The sequence below is a fragment of the Coturnix japonica genome, chromosome 31 (assembly GCF_054131305.1).
Source record: "Coturnix japonica strain WE chromosome 31, WE-NBRP24, whole genome shotgun sequence".
Taxonomy (NCBI): domain Eukaryota; kingdom Metazoa; phylum Chordata; class Aves; order Galliformes; family Phasianidae; genus Coturnix; species Coturnix japonica.
The window spans coordinates 2,291,603-2,315,876 of record NC_140693.1 but is presented as its reverse complement, the minus strand read 5'-3'; the positions used below and the strand labels follow the sequence as shown (position 1 = coordinate 2,315,876).

The 24,274-nt window shown below is 42.0% G+C and overlaps 1 protein-coding gene across 2 annotated transcripts in view; it reads left to right on the top strand.

The window, feature by feature from the left end:
- LOC146755614 (cytosolic carboxypeptidase 4-like) overlaps positions 1-24,274 on the top strand; it is a 196,795-nt gene that overhangs the window by 1,037 nt on the left and 171,484 nt on the right. The window lies entirely within an intron of this gene.

The following is a 24,274-nucleotide window of genomic DNA, read 5'->3' as shown; positions in this document are numbered from 1 at the left end:
TCCTGTGATCAGTCCTGTAAGGAGAATGTAAGTCCTGGATACAGCCCAGTGTGCTGTCTCGTGTGCATCAGATATTCATGGTTCTGTACTGTGTGGGGCCGTAAGGTGTCCCAACTGACTGGGTGAAGTATTAGCGATAGCAGACAAACTGAATCTTACTTGCTGAATGGAAAGTTATCTATTCTGCCAAATCAGCAGGGCAAACTTTATCTGCAAGCTGATATATCTGGGAATAACTGGCTTTAATTAATGCTTTATATAACCTGAATGGGGGAAAGATGTAAGGATCTATTAAATGCTCGTATCTTTATGGAAATGTTTCCGTATAATGAAACTCCCTCCTTCTCCTATCTCCTTTACTCTGTTTCCTCCCACATGCTTCTGAAGAGATTCCAAGTCTTTCTGAGCTTATGAATATACCAGTTTCTTTTTGCATTCTTCAGAGCTGCCTTTACATTGCTCCTACCCACATCATCACTACAACCATTCATCTGGTTTCAGGTCAGGTTGTGCTGATCCGGTGCTGAAGAAACAGGGTAAAGACCTTAAGCAAATCTTGAGCTTATTTGGTCCTAATCTAATTCCTTTCTGTTGTGGTCTGGGCTTCAGCAGAGGGCAGCTTGGAGTGTTCTTAGCCTCTGGTCTGCGACTATGAGCATAGTTTTTTGTGTTCCTGTTCTCCCCAGGACATGAGTGTGTTGTAGTTTAGGCTGTTCAGGGGAGCTGGATGCTGCCCCCGAGTATTGGAAGCTTCTGCTGGCACCAAATGTTTCCTTGATTCTTCCAGACAGCAGAAGCAAAAATGAAAGATTGTGGCTTTCTGTTTTTCCTTTCACTCTGCTTAATTAAAGTTTCCAGCAGATGGAGGGCTGGAGGGAATGTCTGACCTTTTTTCTCCAGCTGTCAGGAGTGAGCATAGCAGAGGAAGGGTCCTCAGGAGGGACAGTGTGGCTTTTGGTGACACCTGGAATGAAGGGTACTGTCTGAGCTCATATCACACAGGAACGTGTGGAGCTTCCACTGTAGTTCAACCTGGTGATGAGTAGGAAAGTTTGGTGTGGGATAGGAGCAGAGGTCCAAGGACTTGGCTATGGCTCTGTAGCTAAGCATGAAGCCTGGGGAAGGGAGAGAACCATTCCATCATGCTCCAATTTAAATGCTGTGCTGTGGGGCCTCCCATGGCTCTGTTGCTCTTGCTTCTTCCCATGTGCTTTTTCAGTGGACTGAGGTGTTCCTGCACAGAAAGAAAAGCTTCTTTTCTTGGCCTAGAGTTTATTGGCAGCTTTTTGGAGATGACTTTTAGTCCCTTGCTGCATGTGGAAGCACATGCAGGTTTCTTTGTCCATTAATGTTCTACTTCATCTAGGTTTAAGTGCTGTATTAAACTCTGTTGTCATTCAAATCACTGCCACAAAGGGAAGCTCTTTTTCCAGGAAAAGGGTCTGTAGGCCATTATTGACTGAGTAGCTGTAAACAGGTCCATACTACTTACTTTTAGGTCTCTGTAGCACATTTCAGGAAGCCACTTATTTGCCTTGAGATTTACAATCACGACTGAATGTGTCAAATCCACTGTTTATTTTGAATCATCACTCATTTCGAATCTTCATGCTTTGAAAGTGCATCTTCTGTACTACCCATCCATCCTTCTGTTATCTGGTATTAATCCTGCTCTAGTCTCGTTACCTCGGTATCTTTATATTTAAAAAAGGGTTGAATTCTTTTCTGTTGGCAGTTCTTTTGAAGCTCCTCACTCTCTCCCTCCTCCCCAGTCCTGTGTGCTGGGGTGTGCATAATGCTTCCCTGCCCGTCACAAAGATGAATGCCATCGCACGGTTACAAAGGATTTCTTCCAGCAGCCCAGCTGTGCCCCTTCCCCAGCTGACTCCCTGCTGCAGGCACAGCTCAGTGGAAGAGTGCTCATCCCAGCAGGATACCGTGCAATCACACTTCGAGAGCCTTGTGCAGCAACAAGACGATCAGGGCCTTGGTATTTGCTTTGGTTAATGTGATCTGAAAGTTGCATGCAGAGAATGTTCCTCTGTCACAGATATGATGGCAGTAATGTGATTATGCTCTGACTGTGTGTGGCTGAGCTAGGAAACAGCCTTCCCTTTCACTCCCTTTCACATCAGTCAGTACTATGAGGATTTATTCCTGTCTGTCAGTGATGGAGAGAGTTGAGTCCTGTTGCTGATGCTAAATGAAGGTAGTGGTGATGCAAGCATGTCTGTATGAGTAAGGCTGTCATCACATAAAAATAAAAATCACTACCCAATATCACATATAATTTGAGTTTGTTCAATCCAGAGAGTACTGATGAGCAGTTGTGTTCTGTGCGACTGTTCTCATGGAATCATTAAGGTTGGAAAAGAAGTCTGTCATCTGGTCCAACCGTCCGCCTACAACCAGTATTGCCCAGTAAACCGTGTCCTGAAGTACCACATCTCCATGTTTCTTTAAGGTCTCCAATGGATGGTGACTCCACCTCCCTGGGCAGCCTTTGCTCTGTCCTGAATAGCAGTCAGATGTAGGGTTTGTCAAATAAATTTCAGCTGATCTGGTAGTGGCTATATATTTTAATGTTAGACACTACTTTTTATTAAGTGCATCCTGTGTGTTGTCACACAGTAGTGTTTGACCACTGCTGGAAATGGGATGCTGCCTCTGATAGATGTATGGTCTGACCTGATATAGTTATTTGTGTGTTTTTTTTCTTCTTTACAAGTAAAAGTAGTCTTAATCTCCAAGAACGGTGCTATAAGATGGTCCAAAGTGACAGGCATTAAATTACTAAAGGGAAAGTGTCCTTGTAGGCTGATTATCTTGCGAAGGCTGTTCTGTGAAAACCCAAGGTATTGGTTGGTGTTCAGCTGACTGTTTTCTCTCATCCCTTTATCGTCTTTTTAAATTAAATCACGGATTAACAGGAAAGCTAGAGAAGGAATTCCATTCTACACAGCGGTGGAGAATCCATGAAGGAGCACAGCACTTTGATTAGGAAACTGCTGAGTTATACTGGGTGACTGAGAGACCCGTGCTTTGTTCCTGGCTCTGCTGTTGATGAAGTATGTGACCTTGAGCATTTCCCCCTCCTTTTTTTTCTTTCCCCTGAGTTTTCTTCCTGGGAGGATGAAATAATGACACACCACAACCTTCACACAGCTTGAAATGAGTGAAATATGTGTACCAGGAGCATTTTCTCTTCAATCTAGTTCTTCTGATTCATCCACTAAAACCAGGGTCAGGAAAGGAACTTGTAAAAGCTTATGACAGCACAAACAGTTCTGTTACAAAGAAATACCCAGCACTGTTGGCTGTTCACACTGTTCCACATAAGCTCATTATCACACAGTGGAGCAACAAGTTGCCTGTGCACCAACACTTCTCCATGCAGTTGTGTACCATCTTGTGACCTGCTTTTAGGCTGTCTTCTCTGTGCACATGCTACATACCCTTCTGTCAACAGCTTGTGTATGCAGCCATTCCTCAGTGTCTGCTCACACCTGCATATCTTCTGCACCCACGTACCTGGTGCTCCCATGTGTATGTTAGCAGTCACAACGTGGTAGTCAGCATTTTGTGGGGATTTTTTTGGCTGGACTTCTTCAGAGTCTGCAGTTTCATATAAATATTGCTATTTATTACCCCTGAATTTAGGGTTATTAATTATATCAGTATAACCTAATTTATATCACCATAAACAGCAATAATAAATAGTGCCAAATGCTAACGCGCAGTGCTTGCCAACCGTGCCCGTGTTTAATGAGTGCTTCCCCCCCACTTCCCAGAAGTATTAAATTAAAAATGATTCGGCCTTGCGATATGATTGATCAAACAAGAGGTGGAACTCCTAGATAAGTGCTTTTGTTTTAAAGAATATTTCATCTTCAGACTGCCCATGCACTGTCTATTATGAGCATCCACAGGTCTTGAACTGCCCAATCTCTCTCTTCCAAGTTCATGTCTCTCTCCTCCATTGCCACCTTCTTCCTTTTTCTTTACTCCCTTTCATGTTTCCTCTTTCTTCCCTTCTGTCTGCCCTTTTCTCGCTTTCCTTTCCCTACTGTTGAATCAAAGAAGCTTTTCAATGAGAGGAACTTGATGTGTTTTTGTAAATGAATTGAACCAATCAGTGGAGATGGGAGCCGGTGAGTCTATTTTGGTAAAGGAAGATTAATTTTTTTGGAAGCAGTGTGACTTCTTCGAAGGCATGGGGTAACCATAGTAGCTGTTAGGAAGAGGAAATCCTGATTTGCATTTTGGATTATAGCCATGGACTATTCTTTATCTGGTTTAAAAACACCCTGTTCCCTTATGCACCTGCCTTCCCACAACACAGGCTGAGTAAGCTTTGCTGCTGCTTATAGGTAAGGCAGGTGAGCTGGGCTTTTTGTTTGTTTCTCTTTATTGATATTCACTCTCACTTTAGTCAGGCTGTTTGTTCCATCCTGTTTTACTTACAGGGCTTTGTTTATTGCGCCCTGGAATCCAGCAGAGAAAAGCTTTAACTCTGACAATTACAGAAATGGAGAGATAGAAACGTCCTCTGAAAGCCCTTTCAGAACACATTTCTATTGCATGCTCTCAGAAGGGAAACTATTAACTATTAATGTTTCCCACTTACTTTTTGAAACAAGGGCCTTTTTTTTTTTCTTTTCTTTTTTTTTTGAAGGATACTTGTAGGAAGAACAGAAGCAAGCTAGTTCTTCTACCCAAAAGCATTATCTGTGTATATAACTTCTATTTCCTCCTATATTATTGTGCACTCTCCTGCACTGAGACATTTTGTTCTCCACGTAGTCAGAGGCAGAGCTGGACATAGACAGCAAACAAGCTAAGGGCCGCACTTGAGGACTCACTTGATGACCCAGAACTGCATCCTTGAGGATTAAATCTTGAAGTAGAGGCACACAAAGCCATGTGGCTGTAGACATCCCTCCTACTCTCCCTTCCCTTCTCTTGTTTGCTTCTCTCTGATCAGAGGGTTAAAGAGGAGTTGAATTCTCAGAATCTAGTCTTGCATATCTAAATGGATGCCATGCACTTTGCAAGCACAATTTAAGGGGTCTCTCCAGACTAGCTGATGTGTGATGCGTGCATTTCTTTAAGGATAGTGCCAACGGTAGTTGGGTAGATGCGTGTGGAAGAACATTTTTGCATAAGATTCAGTCCTTACTCATTTAGAATGGCTGTGCTCTGAGCTCTGTGTTATAAGGTGGTCTATTTGCAAGCGCTGACTCGGGACCTCAGAGCAGATGAAAATGCCATGTCTGAGGAATGCTTGTACTGCATCTGGAATGTGGCTCAGGGAAGTGCTATGAACTGTGGGTGAACTTTCTTTGAGTGCAGTAGATGGTTCTTATCTAAGTGCTGCTCTCTTGCCTCTGGTGTTGCCTCAGCTGTCCCCATAAAGAGGACAGTGATCTTGCACTGGTGGTGAGGCATAACTGGTGAAAATGTGCTTCTTGTTGGCCATCACGGTCTTCTCAGCAGGCCGTCCTGAGAATTTTGGGTGCTTGTTCTTTAGTTCTAGTGAAGAGGGTCTAAGACCACTTATACTTCTTCAAGGCAAGCAGCCTTATTGTTCCTGATAGTCTCAGCAGATTCCCTATAGCAGAAGCCCATGATTTGGAAGGTTAGATCTATAGGATGTGAGGTAATGGCCTCAATTTGCACCAGGGTAGGTTCAGGTGGGATATTAGGCAAAATTTCTTTTTAGAAGGAATGGTGGTGTGTTGGAACAGCTGCCCAGGGAGGTGGTGGAGTCACTGTCCCTTGAGGTGTGCAGGAACCGTGGAGATGTGGCGCTGAGGGATGTCACTGGGCATGGTGGGGATGGGCTGATAGCTTGGCTAAATGGTCTTTCCAACCTTAATGAGTCTATGATGCTATGAAATCTGGCTAGTACATGAACAACATAAGATAAAATATGGGTATGTGATTCTTTAAGTCTTTGCAGCTTCTCCCTTGGTGGACCCAGAACCAGAGTCTGATCCTCCACCAAACTCTTCTCAGTACATCAGTATGCTGTGGGAGATGACCCTATTTCAGACAAAGCCTTTGCCCTGTGCTAACATGGCAGTCCATCCTTGGCTCTCCTATGGTAAACCTCTGTTGGCACGCAGCTACACCCCAGGACTCCTGACAGCACTTCTAATGCAGTATTGTTTATTCCTTCCTTTATCAGCTGGAGCTGTTGGGCTCCCCTGAGTTATTAGATCTATTCGCTCATTGTCAGTGTTTCCTCCTTTGTAAATATGTCCCCATATGTCTCTGCTCCTGAGGAATATGCTTTCTTTTCTATTTACTGCTTTTCCCAGGCACCCACCTCCTCATTGCTCTATCCACCCAGTGGCCCAATAACAGCCACAGAGATAAATAAGCAACATAACTCTTCCTAGCTATTGTTGTTATTGTTGTTGTTGCCGCCCTGCATAGTAATACAGTACATATAATAACAAGGAAACAAATCTTATTACTAAAGTAATTACAATAAATAAAAAGCTGAGAAGGGAGATGAAGGAAGGGTCTGTCAGGGGAGTGATTGCAGTAGGGGTTTTTAAAATTTAATTTACTCGAGATGTTCTTTGCTGCTTTATTGATACCCTGCTGAGGGGGCTGCGACTAATTAGCAACCAGCTGTTGTTCTAACACACCCTCACCTAATTTATTGTTTCGTCAAGTCTCTAAAATAGGAGTCTGTCTGCTATCGTTGTCTGTGGGACTCGGCACCAGTCTCATGTCAGCAGTTGGTTTTATTGCTTGGTGCTTCTGTTTTCTGAAAGCTGAGTAGCTGAGACTTTGGGTGCTTTGCTGCCTTTCCTTTTATTTTCCAGCACTTTCCATGCGCTTTCAGGAGGTCGGGCAGGAGAATACGCTCAGTCTCTTGAATTATAAGAGCTTGTCCCAGAGTCCAGAGGCCTGTTATTATAACAGGCCAACACAATGCTAGATTCTGGTAAATTGCCCAGAGGGCTGTGCCACTGTTTGTATGCCTTGGTAGAGACCAAAAAAGACCTCACAGAGGAGGTCTGGCATAGATAGGGCCAAGGGTTTCTTAATATGTAATGTCTATGATCTTGTTCTCTTGCTTGTCAATATCCTATGGAAGTGCTGTACTATTGTTTGCCTTTGGAGAAAACAGTATCATGTCTAAACATCCACAAAAACGAATTAGTTAATGGTCATTTTAAGAACAGGGGGGACCAAATGCATTGTCTCTTGTTTCTTTGGTCTTCCAGTCCCAAAAGCACGCACAGTGTTTGCTCTAAAACAGTAAAGGTTCCCCCCATGAGGTGCCTGCAGCTCCCTCGATGCTTTCATACCCAATCTGTTCAGATTAGTCAAGGTCACTTGGGAATTTCACTGCACTTGAAGATTACTTGATATGAGCTCAGTGATATTAATGTCTTGGACTACTAAACAATTCAGCTTTAAGCCTCAGAAATTATTCCATTTTATATGGCTACTACCTTGTATTTTCAAGGTAGCATGAATATTAGATATGAACACGATGTTCCGTGGACTCAGAAAGGAATTATTTTTGTTCAGCATTCATGTCTAGTCTCCTGACTGACAACGGGAGTTCATAATCAGATGTCTGCGCTCCTTTGACAGTTCTAAGAGCCAGGAGGCTGATGTACAAAGCTAGCTTTTAGTAAAGTTAATGAGTTGATTGAATTATATTCTTATTTGCATTAGTTTGAGTGTGTATGATTATCTTTTGTTTGTTATTATGCTCATTTAAGTCCATTTGGTAATATATTATTCCCATAGCAATTGTGCCTGTGCTAGGCTCTGTGCAGACAGGCAAGGACCAGCTTGTCTCTTGTTAGGAGCTGATCCAATACTGGCACAGCGTGCTTTAGAATTGGCAAGAACAAAGAGGATACTGGGGTGCTGGCTAATGGATCTGTTGTGAAGGCTAATCCATTTTCTCATGATGTACTTTATGGAGGTGGAAGCTTTTGTAGTTACTGCTTTCCTTCACTGTTTCTTCTTAGGATGGGGGGGAGAATCTCACTGCCGTGACTTCTTCAGCCACCCAGGGAAGATTTGTGAGGTTCAGTATCATCAGTGAAGGGACTGGAGAACGCTGTAAGATGAGGGATTTCTTTATGCTTTCTTGAAATTGTCAGGATGCACCTGCAAACCCTGAACCCAGTTCACCCCATAGTTAAACACTACAATGAGATGTCACACAGATACTAACGAACTTGGATTTTGCATCTGATTCCTGGTTGTGGTAGGCATGGAGTACCGACATAAATGCTGAATGTACTGGGTAGAAGCTCATGTCATGAGTGCAAGGGCTAGTTTTGATCACTTATCTCAAGACCAACTCATCTTACCCAAGTTAATGCCTTTTGGAAGCTACAGATTCAGACTTGGAGTTGTTATTCATGGGATGGGAAAAAAGTCCACAAAATGAAATTGTAAAAACTTCACTTTTATAGATGCAATGAAGAATGTCCAATACTTTACTGCAATATCCACACTACCTGGAAAGCTGAAATTGCCTGGGAATGAAGATTATTGTCTCTCATAATATACCTTCATATATTACTGTGTAATAAATCGAGCAGTATTTCTTTCACCCTGCAAACTGGACATCCCTGGAGTTCCAAGTGACATTTCAAATTTTATACGACCATTCAGTCCCTTTTAAGTATTAAAACACATCATTTTTTGTGATATATGCACAGAAGTTCTTTCTAAAAGCATATGAATAAAAAAACTTGGAGCTTAGTTATGCAAAGGTAGAGCTGCCTTACTGCGTGTTGGCTTTTAAATGTCTCTGTTTAGTTAGCTCGGTATTTTAGCTACTACTGTTCTTTAACATCTCTGTTTCTGTGTTTCTTTTCCGCTCTTCCCTGCCCTCTGTTTCATTTGAATAACAGATTCAATTGAATAACAGCTGGCAAAGTACAGTGGTAGGAGAGCAGATATGTGACTGCCTTGGGTTGGAGAAATGGGCTGGCAATTGGAAAATGGTGTTTTAAAAAATGGGACAAAGAGGCATAACAACAAAAATAAGCTTCATCTGGAAGCCTGTATTTTCAAAATTGCTTGTTCAAAAATGCACCCACAGAGGACCAGCTGAGGTTGAATAGTTCACCTGTGTACATGGTTCATATGATTGCACATGCAATTAGGGTAATTACACGGGCAAATTTTACCCCAGTAGTTTGAGCAAATTGTCACCTTAATTTCTGAAACCAGCTGCATGTCCCAGGGAAGCAGCAAGAGAATAAAAAACAGAAAATTAAGTTGATGCTGGAATGACAAAGAGTGGGAAATCAAAACCTCTCCTGTGACCTGAAAGACAGCACTGCTGGGAGTCAGGGAAAAAAAAGTCAGCCACACTTCTAATGCTGTAAAGCGTTGGAGTCTTAAAGGGATAGAAAAATGAAGAGCTTTTTGAAGTCATCTGGCCCAGAATTTGAGCTGGAGGAAACAATATGAAACAAAAAGAAGAGGGTGAGATGGGCAGCAAAGGGGGCTTCAGTAATGATGACCTTGTGTCTGTATGCACTGTAGAACTACGAAGTTGGTATTTGAACACACCCCAGCTCGGTGATGTTGTGATCCTGTTAGGAACCTTCAGATTAGCACGGTGATACTTCATTGCATGGGAATAGTGATTATTTTGGCATTAAGTTGCTGTAGAGATCTTGCTGTGTTCAGAGCTCAGCCACTCTTCCTTGTACTGTTAGAACTGGCTTGTAAATTCCACAGGTGGATGTGTCCCTGTACGAGGTGCTTAAATATTCCATTACATTCGATAGAGCCTCTTCTGCGTTGTTTGCTTGAGGAAGTAGAGCACAGTGAGGAAGTGGTAGTGGACAATACAGTCTAGATCCTAAACCACCTTTTGGGTCGCTTTGATTTGTCTCCAAAAATGATAAGTACTTAAGGTATAGTTATTATAGTTGAAGAAGTCCTATTACTCCTACTCCTGTGAAGTTATTATGCAGTGACAACGTTCTGGGTGAGTACAGGGGTTCTTTCTATGTATATCACATGGCATCTCAGATGGTAATGTTTCTTTATCTCCCATATCTCTAATTTTTCTCCCCTACATGTTCAGAAGCTCAGCTTTTGATTAAAAAAAATCTATCCTCCATTTAAGGGGCACCTGGTCCCACTGAGCACCATCTAAAGCAAAACTTGCTTCCCAGGTCTATCTCTGGTCTGTGACGTTTCTACCAGTAGATAACAATGATAACAGTAATGTAAACTTTGAGGAACATTTTGCATATTCATTGTCTGGTAGTTTAAAGGCTTTTGTATTTTTTTTTAATGTAATTTAAAATATACATTAAAATTTTAAATTATATTAAAAAAAAAAAAAAAGATTTAAAAAAAAGTGTCTATTTTTCTGTCATCCCCCAAATGGTTATGACACATAAGAGGATGTAAAGTGCAGAGCAGCTGAACAATCATAAACTATTTTAATACCACTTAAAAATGAGAAGAAGCAGGAAAAGAGGTTTGGGTATTAATGAAGTTTATTGCACTCGTCTGTCACTTCTACAGAGCATGACTGGGGTTTTAAATCCTTGCTCCAGTGACGTGGAAAAAAACGTGGTGGTCTTTCATCCAAGTCCCTTATAGATGTTATTCTGTCACAGAAATCTCTAGTACCACATTTGAGCTCACGGTGAATTCTATGCTCCAGTGGATGTAATGTTAAGCAAAGCAGTTCTGGATTATATTTGTGGTAGCAGAGCTGTAAAGCAGAGCCTGAAAGTGAAGTCAAGAGTTATAGGAGATTATGGCTGTTACATTTTATTTGAACTTTTTTAGGTGATTCAAGGTAAGCTCCTTGGATTTAGGCTGAGATATCTGGGGAGTCAAGGCTGGAAAGACAGGCCATACTCTGTGGGTTAAACCATTTGCAAGGAATACCCAAACCTCTTTCTAGTTGACCTGTTTAGTGTCTCACTATAAACATATATTAACATTCAGTGTAGAAAGCTCACTGCTGAAGGCAGCAGAGGGGTGACTGTTCCCCACCCCCTCCAAAACATGTCAGGGAAGAAAGCTTGCTTTGGAAGACCTCCATGCCTGGGTGATGCATTGCATGTTTTTGTGTGTGTGCTAGTTTTCAAGTGAAGAGCACCAAAGAACTGCACTAACTGAATTAGCTGTAATTTGTCTCTTTCTGTGATGTGCAGGTGAGGGCACCCTTGAACTGTTCTAGTTCTCTGTCTATCTTTAGACTGATTCGAGCAGCACAGGATCTCATCAAGCATGTAGTCTGTTCAGAGGCAGTGGCTTTGAGCCTCCCAACTCATAATACTAATACAACTGGGAATCTAAATAAAAAGGAGAATGTTAAGAAAAAGTCTCTGTTGCTGTAAGCAGAAATAATCAGAATCAAGTCTATCTTTCCATTATGTGGTTTCTTACAGAAACAAAAGCCCAGCTCGGGGCTGTTACTTATAATGAACTGGTTTGGCCAGTGTTCGTGCCTTTCCCTTTTTTTTGTTGCCATGTGTCAATTCTGACTGTGTGTACTGCTATGACAGCAATTTATTTCTTATATCTTTTGTCCCAAAGGGTGTCAAAGAGCCATAACAAAACTGTATGTACTTTAATGTCAGGCATTGCTTAGTGTGCTACCTTTGGGCTGCTACAGAGTAGTTCTTTATAACCTCTGAACCTGTTGCCTATGAATACAGGACGTTGCTGGATTTAAGCCATCGGGCAAAAGTCACAGCAACTGGGTGTGCAGCAGTTATTGTGAGCTACAGAGTGACTGAAAGAAATCCCTTAGATGCAATCAGACAGTGTCCGTATTCTGTTTTTGTTTTCCCCCAGCATTTTATCCATCTTTGAGAAACACCTGGCAGCTCTGAAACCACAATTGTACTTGCATGATCTCAAGTGGAATGGCTGGTCCCTAAACAGCATGTGTCTACCAAGCACTATGTCTCCACAAACTACCTGCAGGGCATGGTTTCTTGCTTAAGCCTGATGTGAGCTTAAATAAGGAGTTTGCTTTGAGGTTTGCCAAGAAGCGTTCTTTGTGTGTAAATGTGTATGCAGCCATAGAGTAATGGAGACCATTTTGACACAGGCTATCAGGATTGAAAGGCTGCAGTTTTGCTTGGAGGTTACGTATACGTTTTTATATGCAATTAGTTAAGTTGGGGTTTAGGCATTTAAATGGCCATTTGTGCTCTCACTTTTGAATATTATGCTCATCCTTTGGGAATGAGCTTGTGCAAATTAGGCATGAAAATAAGCATACGTTTTGTGTGCTGTACTGTCAGCATTTTGCTGTATTTGGTAATAAACTCGTATTGATTTATCAGGTTTTTTTTTCCCTCTCTTGATATTTCTGCTGTAATCTGAAGAATGTGAGCTGGTGGCTACAAAGCAGCAGTACAGCAGTGTTTTCCTTTTCCTAGTGACTGACTCCTTTAATTGTTCCTGTAGCATAAGCTCGTATTTCCATCTAACTCTTATTTAGGATACTCTCATGGTGAGTTGGAATTCATCCCTGCTTTGCCTTGTGGTTGAGTAGTGACCAAGACTTGCCCCTAGCTGATTTATCCTTCTTTTATCTTCTTTCCCTTCATACCCACACAAAAAAAGTCTGTCTGTGTACCGAACTATGAAATACATGGGAATACAGAATTGATATTGTTGGTTCAGAGCTCCATCCTGGAAGCTTCAGAGAAAAAACTGCTTACAGGGGGATGAAGGCCTTTGAAGGGCTTATTAGTGACTTGGCCTATGGGCTTCCTGGGGGCTTGCTAGACTCTGCTGTATCACAACTTTAATGTCTCCACATAAAGTTATCTACTGTGAATACTTAATAAGGGGGATGAAAAGATCAGATCAGTTGATGAAAAGAACAGTTCGAGCTGATGCTAAGTTGCTGCCCCAAAACCTTGAGGATACTGAAATTTGCAATGAAATTTGGAACCTTTGAGTCAGCTGACTTATGATCCATTGTAGCATAATAATATACACTGTTGTTTAATATACCTTCCATGATTCTACTGTTAGAGTAGGCATCAAGACATGAGAGCAGCATTGTGAGTGCCACAAAGGGTATGAATTTTGTCAGTTAATGTTCATTGAGGAAGAAATTAATCTTTGGTTCTTTCACATTAATAATCCTATTAAGGGTTGGCTTAATGAAGTTTTACTGACTAATTTTCGAGCTGTAATTTGCCTGTGATTCTTTTGAAAATTTTTTAATGAAATGGAAATTTACATAGACTGCACAACAATAACCTAATGAAGTGGCAAATCATATTTTAAAATCACTTGCGATTCCAAATGGCATCTTAATTCTTGGAATTGAAGACCATTCACACTGAGAGGTTCTGAATCACTGAAAGTAAGATGGAGCTTTTTCTAACCCAGGAAATGCTAACGAGTACAAAATGAGTCTGTGAAATGGTTCATGCAAGCTTGGACCAGTTCTGTGTGTTGCTGAAAGAAAATGAAATAGAGAAGATCTGAAAGGAAGCCCTCATCTTCTTGAATGAATGCTATGGAGAGTCTGTGCTTGGGTAGCACAAACATGATACTGTCAGTGAATGCAGCCAGTACCGAGATGGGGCTGCATTCCTACAGACTAATGGCAAAAGAGCCTGGATGGATCATGGTCTGATTGTCATCTCTTAACACTTGAGAGGGAGCGCAAAGAGTGATGAATGTATGTGAGTGTTACAGAGAGCAGAGCTGAGGCCCCAGCAGTGGCTCCAGTCTCCTCTTATGTTTTCACAAATCACCTGGGAACTGACTCAGTGAAATTTTTCATTATAGAGTGATTTCTGATTACTGTAGGTAGCCCAAAACAGGGCCTACTGGGTAATCTCTAGAGGCTTTCCTGGGTGTTTTAACTCCATTCCTTGCCCTTGAAGAGCTGAGATATGCCTCCATTAAGCAGCCGAGTTCAGGAGCTTATCTGCATTGCTTTAAGCTTTCTAGTTTCGCATCAGCCCATTAGAGAACCTCTTTCCTGGGTTGGAAAGGAGAAGGAATTCTTTAGATCTGCCAGTATTTTTCTAATACCTGATGCTCATAGGCTGCTCTTTTTACACTTTAAAATGTCACATTGGATTCCTGATGGAACTGGAGATTTTTATCTTCCTCTTTTCTGCCAGACCTGACATTTTTCTGGTTTTCTTCTACACTGAAGGCTTAATTTCTCACATGTGTGAGACAGAGTGAAAATTAAACAAACAAGCTGGCAGATAGATAGAATGGTTCTTCATGTCTGGAAAGCTGCAATGAGCTGTGACTTAGGAATTACAATGCTTCATATTCAAACTTTTCTTTTTGATGCATTGGGGTGGCACAAGAGCTGACAGTGACATATGGAGAAGGCCCTGTTAGGAGGATTGAGGCTGTTATGTGATAAATGACACAGTATGTCAAAGGACTTCTATTATCCATCATGCTGGCTTCCTCTGAACACGGTCTCATTGAAAAGAGAAGTAGCTGCACGTACAACTGGGGGATGCTGTAATAGGGTCAGTGGTATGCTCCAGAGAAAATAAGAAAGCTGGCAAGTACATGTTTGCGTGGGAATTGATGACTCTGGAGCTTTGAGTTCAGAATTTTCAAGTCAAATTTAATTCAAATATCTGAGGTATCCCCACTGTACATTTGTGTCAAGGATGAGCCCTACCTTCAAAAGAAGCTTTCTCAAAGCTCGCTCACGTATTCAGAAGGCTTCAAAAACCCACCAAGTTTTCAGTGTTGAGAAGCTAAGCTTTCTTAGGAAAAAAAAAGAAAGCTATTTATTATCAAGTTCTGGACTGATGGCATGATTCTGGCTGCTAATAAATCCCCAGAGTTCTCTTATTGCGTTTTTTTAACCTCTGTTGACTGCTTTGACTCTGAAATGCAGTGGAGTAAAAGTTGTGATCTGCGCTTTCCTATATGCAGGAGACATGTAAGTACTGTTGCCCTTATAAATACAAGGGATAAAAAGTACTGCTGACGGAACAAGACTTTGTCTCTCGTGACCTGATACAGAAATATCCTCTGTAAGGCGCCTTCCACCCTTCTTGACCATACAAGTTAAGAATCAGAGCAGGCTTTCACAGCTCTGTGCCTCACACTGGTGGAGAGTCTGTCAACATTTTCCTCTCTCTCATCACCCTTAACCCAACAGTGCCTCCTTGTTTGTATAATCTATGTCAGAATGACGCACGAACTGGGGGCTGTTCAAGAGAAGCGAGGAATGTATGGCACGGCACAGGCACTCATCCTTTTCAACCTCCTTTAGACCATCTGTCATGGTTTAATAATTTTGTAATTTTTGCTATCAGTATTCCACATCATAACATCATTTAAAGCATGAATAATTTTACTGAATCTGCAACTTACAGAAGAAGACTACATCTCCCAGGGAACAACACGATGGGTCACGGGACCTGGACTCTATATTAACTCTGTCGCAGAACAGACTGTTCTCTTTCGAGTTCTGGCGTTCAGGGGAGTGTGTGGGAGCCTTCACCGTCTCGCCTAAATTTCACAGTAGGCCTCTCGGTTACGGGACTCATTCTCTCTCTTATTTTGTCTGATTCGTTAGCTCAATTTTCAATTATATTATATTATATTTTATTATCCTGTATTTCGATATAGTATTTAGTAAATAAGTGTGCCTCCTTAGATCGTTGCCGCTGTTTTCTTTTCCTAATTAACTTTTTCCTTTCGGCCCAGGGCCCCTCCGGGGCCCACGGCCCCTTGTCACGGACGCAGGTGGATTTTTAGTTTAAACCGTGACAGATTTTGGTGGAGAATGCTGGCAATTTGAGTTGCTGTTTTTCTGTGTTTTCTTCTGTTGCTTTTAACAGGGCTACAAAGTTGTTTTTCTTTGTTAAGGAGCTATCTTAGGTTTGCGATTCTGCGCCTGCGAGCTTGACCTTGAAAGTCCAGGCGGACTGCCAATACTCCGGTATATTTTATAAACACTGCTGAGCTTTGTTTTCTTTTAGTTTTTTTCTCTCTATTGAAGAAAAAAAAAAAAAAAAAAAAAAGAAAAAAAATGTTCCCTCTAGTAAGTTTGTTCTACCAGGGACTGCATTTCATTAGTTCCTCTTTTGTGATGCTCCAAACATATTGGAGCATGTTTAAGCTAGCCACTTTTTCCTATGGAATTGTAAACATGTATAATGATTTGAAAGCATGGTTATCAACGCTTACTTGGTATCTGCATGCAGCTCCAGAGGGAGCAACTAATGCAACTAATGCAACTAATGCAACTAATGCAACTAATAGTACGGAAATGGTGGTTTTTGAGCGTGCTCTTCCTTTTTTCTTTGCATCCTTTAAGCAGTCTTCGACTGACCAGTTGTCCCAGTGGACCACACTGTCAATCTTATTAATCTCCCTGAATTTACTGTTGGTTATTGTAGTGATCTCACTCAGTATCTGGATTTATAACCTCAGGAGGAAGTCTTCCCTAGAATTAGAGAATACTGAGTGGCAGGGAGTGTGGAGAGACTTTGGAGAGACTTTTAGAAGACAGACATCTTTAGTGTCATGGAGCTTTACTCCTGAACACTTAAAGAATCCCAAGAGTTTGACCGCATATTTGAGACAGGAATGTTGTGGCTCAGGCAGATCTCAGGAGGCACAAATGACTTGGGGCCTAGCTAATGCTTATCGGGCCTTATTTAATACCATTTCTGAGAGGGAAGTTTTTGATGCTGAGAGAGGGAGTCTCAGGGCTGAGAATGAGAGTCTCCTTGATGAGAGAAATAACTTCCTACAACAACGAGACTCATTCTGGTATGAGAAAGAGAGTCTCAGAGCTGAGAGAGAAGACCTCCTACATCAACGAGACACATATTGGTATGAGAAAGAATCCCTGCAATCCAAACTCAACACTCTTCAGTCCGAGCACAACGCTCTCCAGTCCGGGCACGGCACCCTCCAGTCCGAGCACAATGCTCTCCGGTCCGAGCACGACACTCTCCAGTCCGAGCACAACGCTCTCCAGTCCGAGCACAATGCTCTCCAGTCCGAGCACAACGCTCTCCGGTCCGAGCACGACACTCTCCAGTCCGAGCACAACGCTCTCCGGTCCAAGCACGACACTCTCCAGTCCGAGCACAACGCTCTCCAGTCCGAGCACAACGCTCTCCGGTCCAAGCACAACGCTCTCCAGTCCGAGCACAACGCTCTCCGGTCCGAGCACAACGCTCTCCGGTCCAAGCACAACGCTCTCCAGTCCGAGCACAATGCTCTCCAGTCCGAGCACAACGCTCTCCGGTCCGAGCACAATGCTCTCCAGTCCGAGCACGGCACTCTCCAGTCCGAGCACAACGCCCTCCAGACTGAGAATAGCTGCCCCCAGTCTGAGCGCGACATTCTCCCGTCGGAGCGTGACACCCTCCAGACTGATTACAACACCCTCCAGTCTGAGCACAACATCCTTCAGTCCGAATGTAACACCCTCCGATCTGAGCGAGATGTCCTCCGGTCCATGTACAGCGACCTCAAGGTTCAGTTCGATGCTATCAAGATCGATCGTAACAACCTCCAGACCATGTACGATGCCGTCCAATCTGAGCGCAACACTCTCCAGTTCAAACACGACGCGCTCGAGTCCGGGTTCGACACAATTCAGTCCAAGTACAACGCCCTCAGGGCTGAGTTCGACACCCTGGAGTTCGAGCGCGATCTCCTCCGATCCAAGCTATGCACCCTCCAGTCCAAGGGGAACATCCCCAAGTCTGAACCGTATGTACCACACCTTGACCAACTACCAGGGGCACCAGATACAATGTTGGTTGCCCCTGTAAGAGGGCGAAAAGTAAAACAATTTTCAACTCAGTTAGAGAAAATGCAGAAGGAGTTAGAAGAGCGGAGGGAGTTAGGAGAGCAGGACTCAGGAGAGCAGGGGGACTCAGGAAATCTGTCACGGTTTAAACTAAAAATCCACCTGCGTCCGTGACAGGGGGCCGTGGGCCCCGGAGGGGCCCTGGGCCGAAAGGAAAAAGTTAATTAGGAAAAGAAAACAGCGGCAACGATCTAAGGAGGCACACTTATTTACTAAATACTATATCGAAATACAGGATAATAAAATATAATATAATATAATTGAAAATTGAGCTAACGAATCAGACAAAATAAGAGAGAGAATGAGTCCCGTAACCGAGAGGCCTACTGTGAAATTTAGGCGAGACGGTGAAGGCTCCCACACACTCCCCTGAACGCCAGAACTCGAAAGAGAACAGTCTGTTCTGCGACAGAGTTAATATAGAGTCCAGGTCCCGTGACCCATCGTGTTGTTCCCTGGGAGATGTAGTCTTCTTCTGTAAGTTGCAGATTCAGTAAAATTATTCATGCTTTAAATGATGTTATGATGTGGAATACTGATAGCAAAAATTACAAAATTATTAAACCATGACACCATCTCTTTTTGCAGTACCCATAATAGCTGTTTTTTTCCCTGCTTGATTAATGGACCCTCAATAGCTATGTAGTCTATAAACCCAGACAAGACAAGTAGCCTGTCTCTTTTGATCCCTGCACCCTAATAGCCTGATTTTGACTCCGCTTAAGTGGTGTTTATGTGCCCACATGAGCGGTAGTAATTGGTGCAGAATATCAAATGTCACTATTTGACATTTCATTCGTAACAGTAGTATTTAAAGTAAAGGCTTTAACTTGATGATTCATCAGTAGCCAGTGTCAAATGATCTGGGACGGTCGGTATTTTAAAAGTGTCAATCAACAGATGGATCACTCTGGAGATAATTTAATCAGAGCCCATCAGTGAACTGGCCTTAAAAAACAATCCTTCAGGATTATTGTCACAGCCGTATTGTTTAGAAGATGAGAGCGGTGCTTCCTTGGGAGCAGGCTTGGTAGCAGAGTGGCTCCTTCCATAGCTCCTCTAACAAGCCTGTTTCCTGAGAGGATGGAGTTGCAACTTCCTCAGTTGACTCTGCCCTGTAGTTAAATACAGGACTTCAGGCTCTGTTGCTGTTGAGCTGAAAGCTCTGCTTCTTCAGAACAAAATCTGCAAAACACAAACCAGCCTAAATATATAGATAACTTCACCCCCTCCAACTCCTAGCACTGCTGTGCTCTGTTTTATTTGACAGTACAGCTTTTTCTTCACCAACTCTTCATGTGATGAGACGCTTATTTCAGCTGTTGACCCCTATCAGTGACCCCTCACTGGGAGATCAGGTGTAGAGAACCGGGCTATTATCTACCTTCCACTCCTGTGTTTCTAATCAAAGCAGCCGATTTTGCTAATGCATACAGCTGAAGTCACAGTGAGGAAGACCTGGCTGAGTACAGTGAAAAGAAGTGCTTGGAACGGTAGAGCAAGGGGTAAGAAATCCTAAGAGTAAGAAAAATCAAGCTGGGAGAAAAGATGAACAAGCAAAGCAGGGAGAAATGTTAAATTCAGTTTCATATAGAATGTACAGCCATGGCAATCAGTTCGTGGAGTGAGGCAGAGCATCACCCTCCATGCACCTGTCCATCCATGTTCCTTTAGCTTTCATACTCACTGAGGTGTCAGCAGCACGCAAGCGTTGTATTAGATTTTCAGTTTATATATTTAAGATAAAGCAGGTTAAAAAAATGAAATCCAGAGCGGATCTGAGAGGGCTTAGTCCAGGTGAAACACATACTGTGCTCTTCTGACCCAGGCATTGAATTCTTTGACATCTCAGATGCACAGAGTTCTGAGCCCCAATGCATTGGGTTCACAGAAGAGGAGATGGCAGGACTGTCACTTAGCATCTTCTGTTTCAGAACTTACGGTCCGTGCTACTACTGGCAATCACTGTTTACGGTTATTACCTGTAACCAGGTAAACCTTGTTAGAAAGGGCAGTGATGCTTGATAATGTATCAGGCATTGCTGCTGTTCCCTTCCTTGCAGTATTAGCATTGGTTCAATCATTTGAAACTCAGTTCCTTTTCACCATGATGTAGAGCTGTTACTGTTGTCACGTTTGAATGTTTTAACTGCACTTCAGTAATAGGCGAGTGATCCCAGTATGTTATAACCTGGCAGAGCAGGTTGTCAATGGTTTACAATCAGAAATGATTGGCTGGCAGCCCAGGCTGGAAACTGACACTGCCTTTATCTGCCATGGTCTTTGATTTTCATTTTTTTTTTTCTGGTTTAAAGGTCCTGTAGTCTGTAATTGCTTTTTTTGGGCTGATAAGGTTGTATTGTTAGCCATGAATTTGAGACCAGCTGTTGTCTTCAGTAGTTGGATGTTTCACTGCCTGAGTTATAATTATAGTCCATAAATTGTGTTAGAATACTTGGTAGCAAGGAGCATACTGAAAATGAGATTCTTTTCAATATTTGTGTCACTTTGCAGAAGACAGAGAAAGAAGTATTGTCAAAGGACAAGTGTGTGCTGTTTTTCTTATCTTTCTGGGGCTTTGAGGTGAACGAGAGTTTGTCTGGCATTTTCTCTTGGATTGTACTCGGATAAGCATGTGGCACTACTTGGATTTACAGCATGAACTTTAAGCCAGAACCACCATGCTGCAGAAACTTCACAGCCATAGGAGTGCAGTGTGAATATCTTTTCCACTGAAAGACCCGATTCCTTGTTTGTAACCCTGCAGTGAAGCTGATGGAAGAAGCTCTAAGCAAAGTGCTGGCTCTCTATGTGTAAACAAAACAGCACTGAGAAATCCCCCAAGGTCCAAGCTGTTGGTTTTTCTTATGATTTATACCTTCTCAGTTATGTGAATAGAAACGTAAATATTTACCCTATCTTTGATTGTTTTCTTCACTATCTCAGCATACATTTTCTTTCCTTGAGGTGCCCCCAAAGGGAGTGAAATCCCAATTTCTTTGCAGTTCAGAGTCTCTTTTATTTTTGTCTTTTATTTCTTAGCAGAAGTCTTTCTTTCTGTTTGCACTTCAGCTTCTGCCCTTTGTGTGCTGCTTTCCTGCTCTTCCTTTTTTACTCATTTTTTGTTTTGCTAATCCACTGAGATTATTGAAGCATCACATGTCGTTACTGGTAGGTACTGTCCAGAACTCTTTCCAACCCTTTACTTTGTTCTTTGCCAAATATAGCTCGATATTGGCCTATGGTCACAGTTTTATCTCTATGGAATCCATCCATGCTGTCAACTATAGAATCTCTGTCCTAGTAGTTCTTTAATATTTGGAAAATAATTCATCTTCATTCCTATTCAATGCAATGGACTGTATTGTATTTCTTGAGTAGCTTTGTTCCCCATTGGCCTATTCTGTTACAATATTTTCCCTATTACTTATGTAGGACTGTTTTATATTAAATAATAGAGAGCGTTAAGTGGTTTTGTTATTAGTGTTCAGAAATCGTTAGTGTAGCTTATGCTCTCCTCAGACCCGAGTTTAGAAGATATAATCTGTAGTTTTCATTGCTGTGGCAGTTTCCCTTCATCAGCAAGGAAAAAACAAGTGGTGCTTGTAAATTCTCTGTCTAATAATTCAGTGATTACGATATTAGTAACATGTTGTGCAAAACAGGTGGTGGTGGGAGGAAGAACTAGAAGAGAAGAGAAACTGTCAGTCTTGAAAACGGCAGTAGATTTCTTTGTTTCTCCTCCTTGAAACTCATTTGGTTAAGTGAAGTGGGATTGGGTTTGATCGCTTGTTTGAAAAATCACGTTAAATAATCCATTTATCTGCGGGATGTGTGGAAAGGCCTCTGGATTCCATGACTTACTGTAAAGAGCTGTGGGGTTTCACTCTTGGCAACTGCATTTGATGCCACTCATCCCAAATAGGTAAAACGTACCTCAGTGGGGTAGGAAAAGATCTTGATATCATTTAAAAGCCACACTGTGGGGTTTATTTAGATAAAATTAACCAGTATATGCCTTTTTTTTTTCCCCTCTTTCTTTCTATTTTTTCTTCCAGTCGTGCGATATGAATAAAACATTTGCCTGTGTGGAGCTGATTGTAACGCAGTGTTCCTATTGCTTCCAGTAGGGATTTGAGAAGGAAGTTGCTTTTCATATACAGTCCTATCTGGTGGTTAAAAAGATAAACGTCTGGTAGGGAAGATGAATTGTTTCCATATATTTTTCGGTTATATTTCTTAATGGGGCACATTTAAGAAAGAGATGATTGTGTTTATGTAGAATGATGTGTGTCCTATCTGTGGTACATCCAGGTGTTTGAAGGTCATTGATGGATCAACCCCCTAAATGTGAGGCTTCTCTTTGAGCAATACTTTTCACAGTCCATAAGCGTTTCTTCACTGTGGCTTTGAAGTGTACTGAAGATGGTTATTGTTGTTGGAAAGAAGGCATCTTTTCTTTAAAAACGTACAATGTAATGGAAGTTGAAAGGAAGGTAGAAAAGCACAGTGAGGAATTGACAGGCAGCTCTATCTATCACATGACAGTTGTACTCTAACAGGACAAAAGTTGACATTTGCTACAGTCATATTCAATAGGCGACACTGAGTGTCAATATGGAGCTCTGGGCAGTCGTTATAATGGCTATGAGTGGTAAGGGAGAATGACATTTTTGATCTGTTTACTGAGATCATCTTATATCCAGAAACTGAAGGAATAAGAATCTCTACGACTTGGCTCTAAGTAATTTATTTTCATTTGCTCCTCTTATTAATAGAAATCACTTCTTTTAACATGCACCATAATGCATTGAATGACAACAGTGATATCTTTGGCAGATTCTGAGCCTACAAATGTACTGGAAATGCGTGTTCTGCTGGAAAATCAGACAAAATAGGAAGATACTGAGTTGGTGAACTTTCTTGTTTGCGTTGTTACAGGAAATGATTAAGGAAAACCAACTGATGGCCTTTTGAGTCGCATTCTGTGAAGCATCTCTAGTGCCATCAGCATGATGGGGAAATTGGTCAATAAAGGGGCAGTGGCTTATGGTTGCATTCTGCTTCCCCTGCATTCTGCTGTAGATCTACCATTGCTCTGCTGTAGTAAGTGAAATTAGTTTGCAGGCTGGTAGCGTTACTGGTAGTGTAACCCAATTGTGGTGTGTAAATTCCCCCATTTCCTTTTTTATCTTCCTTAAGAAACTGTAAACTTTATTTGTCAACCAGTCAGAATCTCTCAGTGAAACATCTGGCTGAAACAACTGCTAGCAGATAAAACAAAAACTTCATCACTGCTAAAAACAAGTAGCAAATGTTGTGTATGTGAGGATAGTGATGATAAGGGACCATTTCCTTTGGGAACAACAGAAATGAGGGATGTACCGATGCTTTCTTGCCATTCCAACTTTTGCTAGGACCTGATGTGTACACAAGTGTGCTCTGTTAGAGGATATTAGAGGATATATATTTGCTGTTCAGGAAACCTTCTCTGATAATCTGGCTTAGCCCAAGCCTGGGGTGAGTTTCCCTGCTCCATTTTTTGTTTGTGCTGATGCTTTTTTGACTCAGGGTAAATGGCAGATGAACTGACCCTTCCACTCTATGGCACTATGGTTTTGGTTGTGCATGAGTCATCTACTGGTATTCAGTACTTGGTGGGATGTGACCAGAGTCCTTCCTTACAGTGCTAGCTGATTTTTAGCCCAGGTTAAGTATCCATTAAAATGTAGCCCATGATCTCATGCATAAATGCAAGGCACATCTTCTCCAAATGTAGTGTGGATATTTTCTGTGTGGACATTCTGAGTGTAGTTTGAAACATAGATAAGTGATCAGGTTAATGGAGCAGCAAAGGGATATTTGCAGTTGCAAGCAGAGAGCTAGATAATAATAATAAATCAGTAAGAAACTAAAATTCAAACATCTCTCTTCTTTGATTGCCATTAAGGGATTGTGGCCATTCAATCAGTGGATATACTTTGCATTTGATGAAATCCTGGGATGTGCGTGTAAATAATACTTTGAAAACGTAGTTGACTAAACTACAACTTAAAAGACACATGATTTGACTGTACTGATTTCTATTATTCCTTTGTTCAAATGGCATCTCCCATATTACTGCTGCAGCAAAGCTCTCTCTTCAGAGAGCTTGTCAGTGGTATCATTGCTTCGAGTGCCTCAAGGGTTCTTCTCCTTGCTCTTCCCTTTGCCAACTTTCAGTCACATCTATGACCTCAGCAGGAATGTTATTTGAAGCAATGGCAGTGCTTCAGTTCTTCTAACAACCCTCTGCTAAATCATTTCCCTGAACTCAAAATGGCAATGCATCTGAACCACCGATGGACTTAGTGAAGGGAAAGTATGGGAGAGTTGGGAAGGGCTCAGCCAGATGCCACAGTGAAGCAAAGCTATTGAATATGTGATCATGCAAAAGTATCTTAGCTT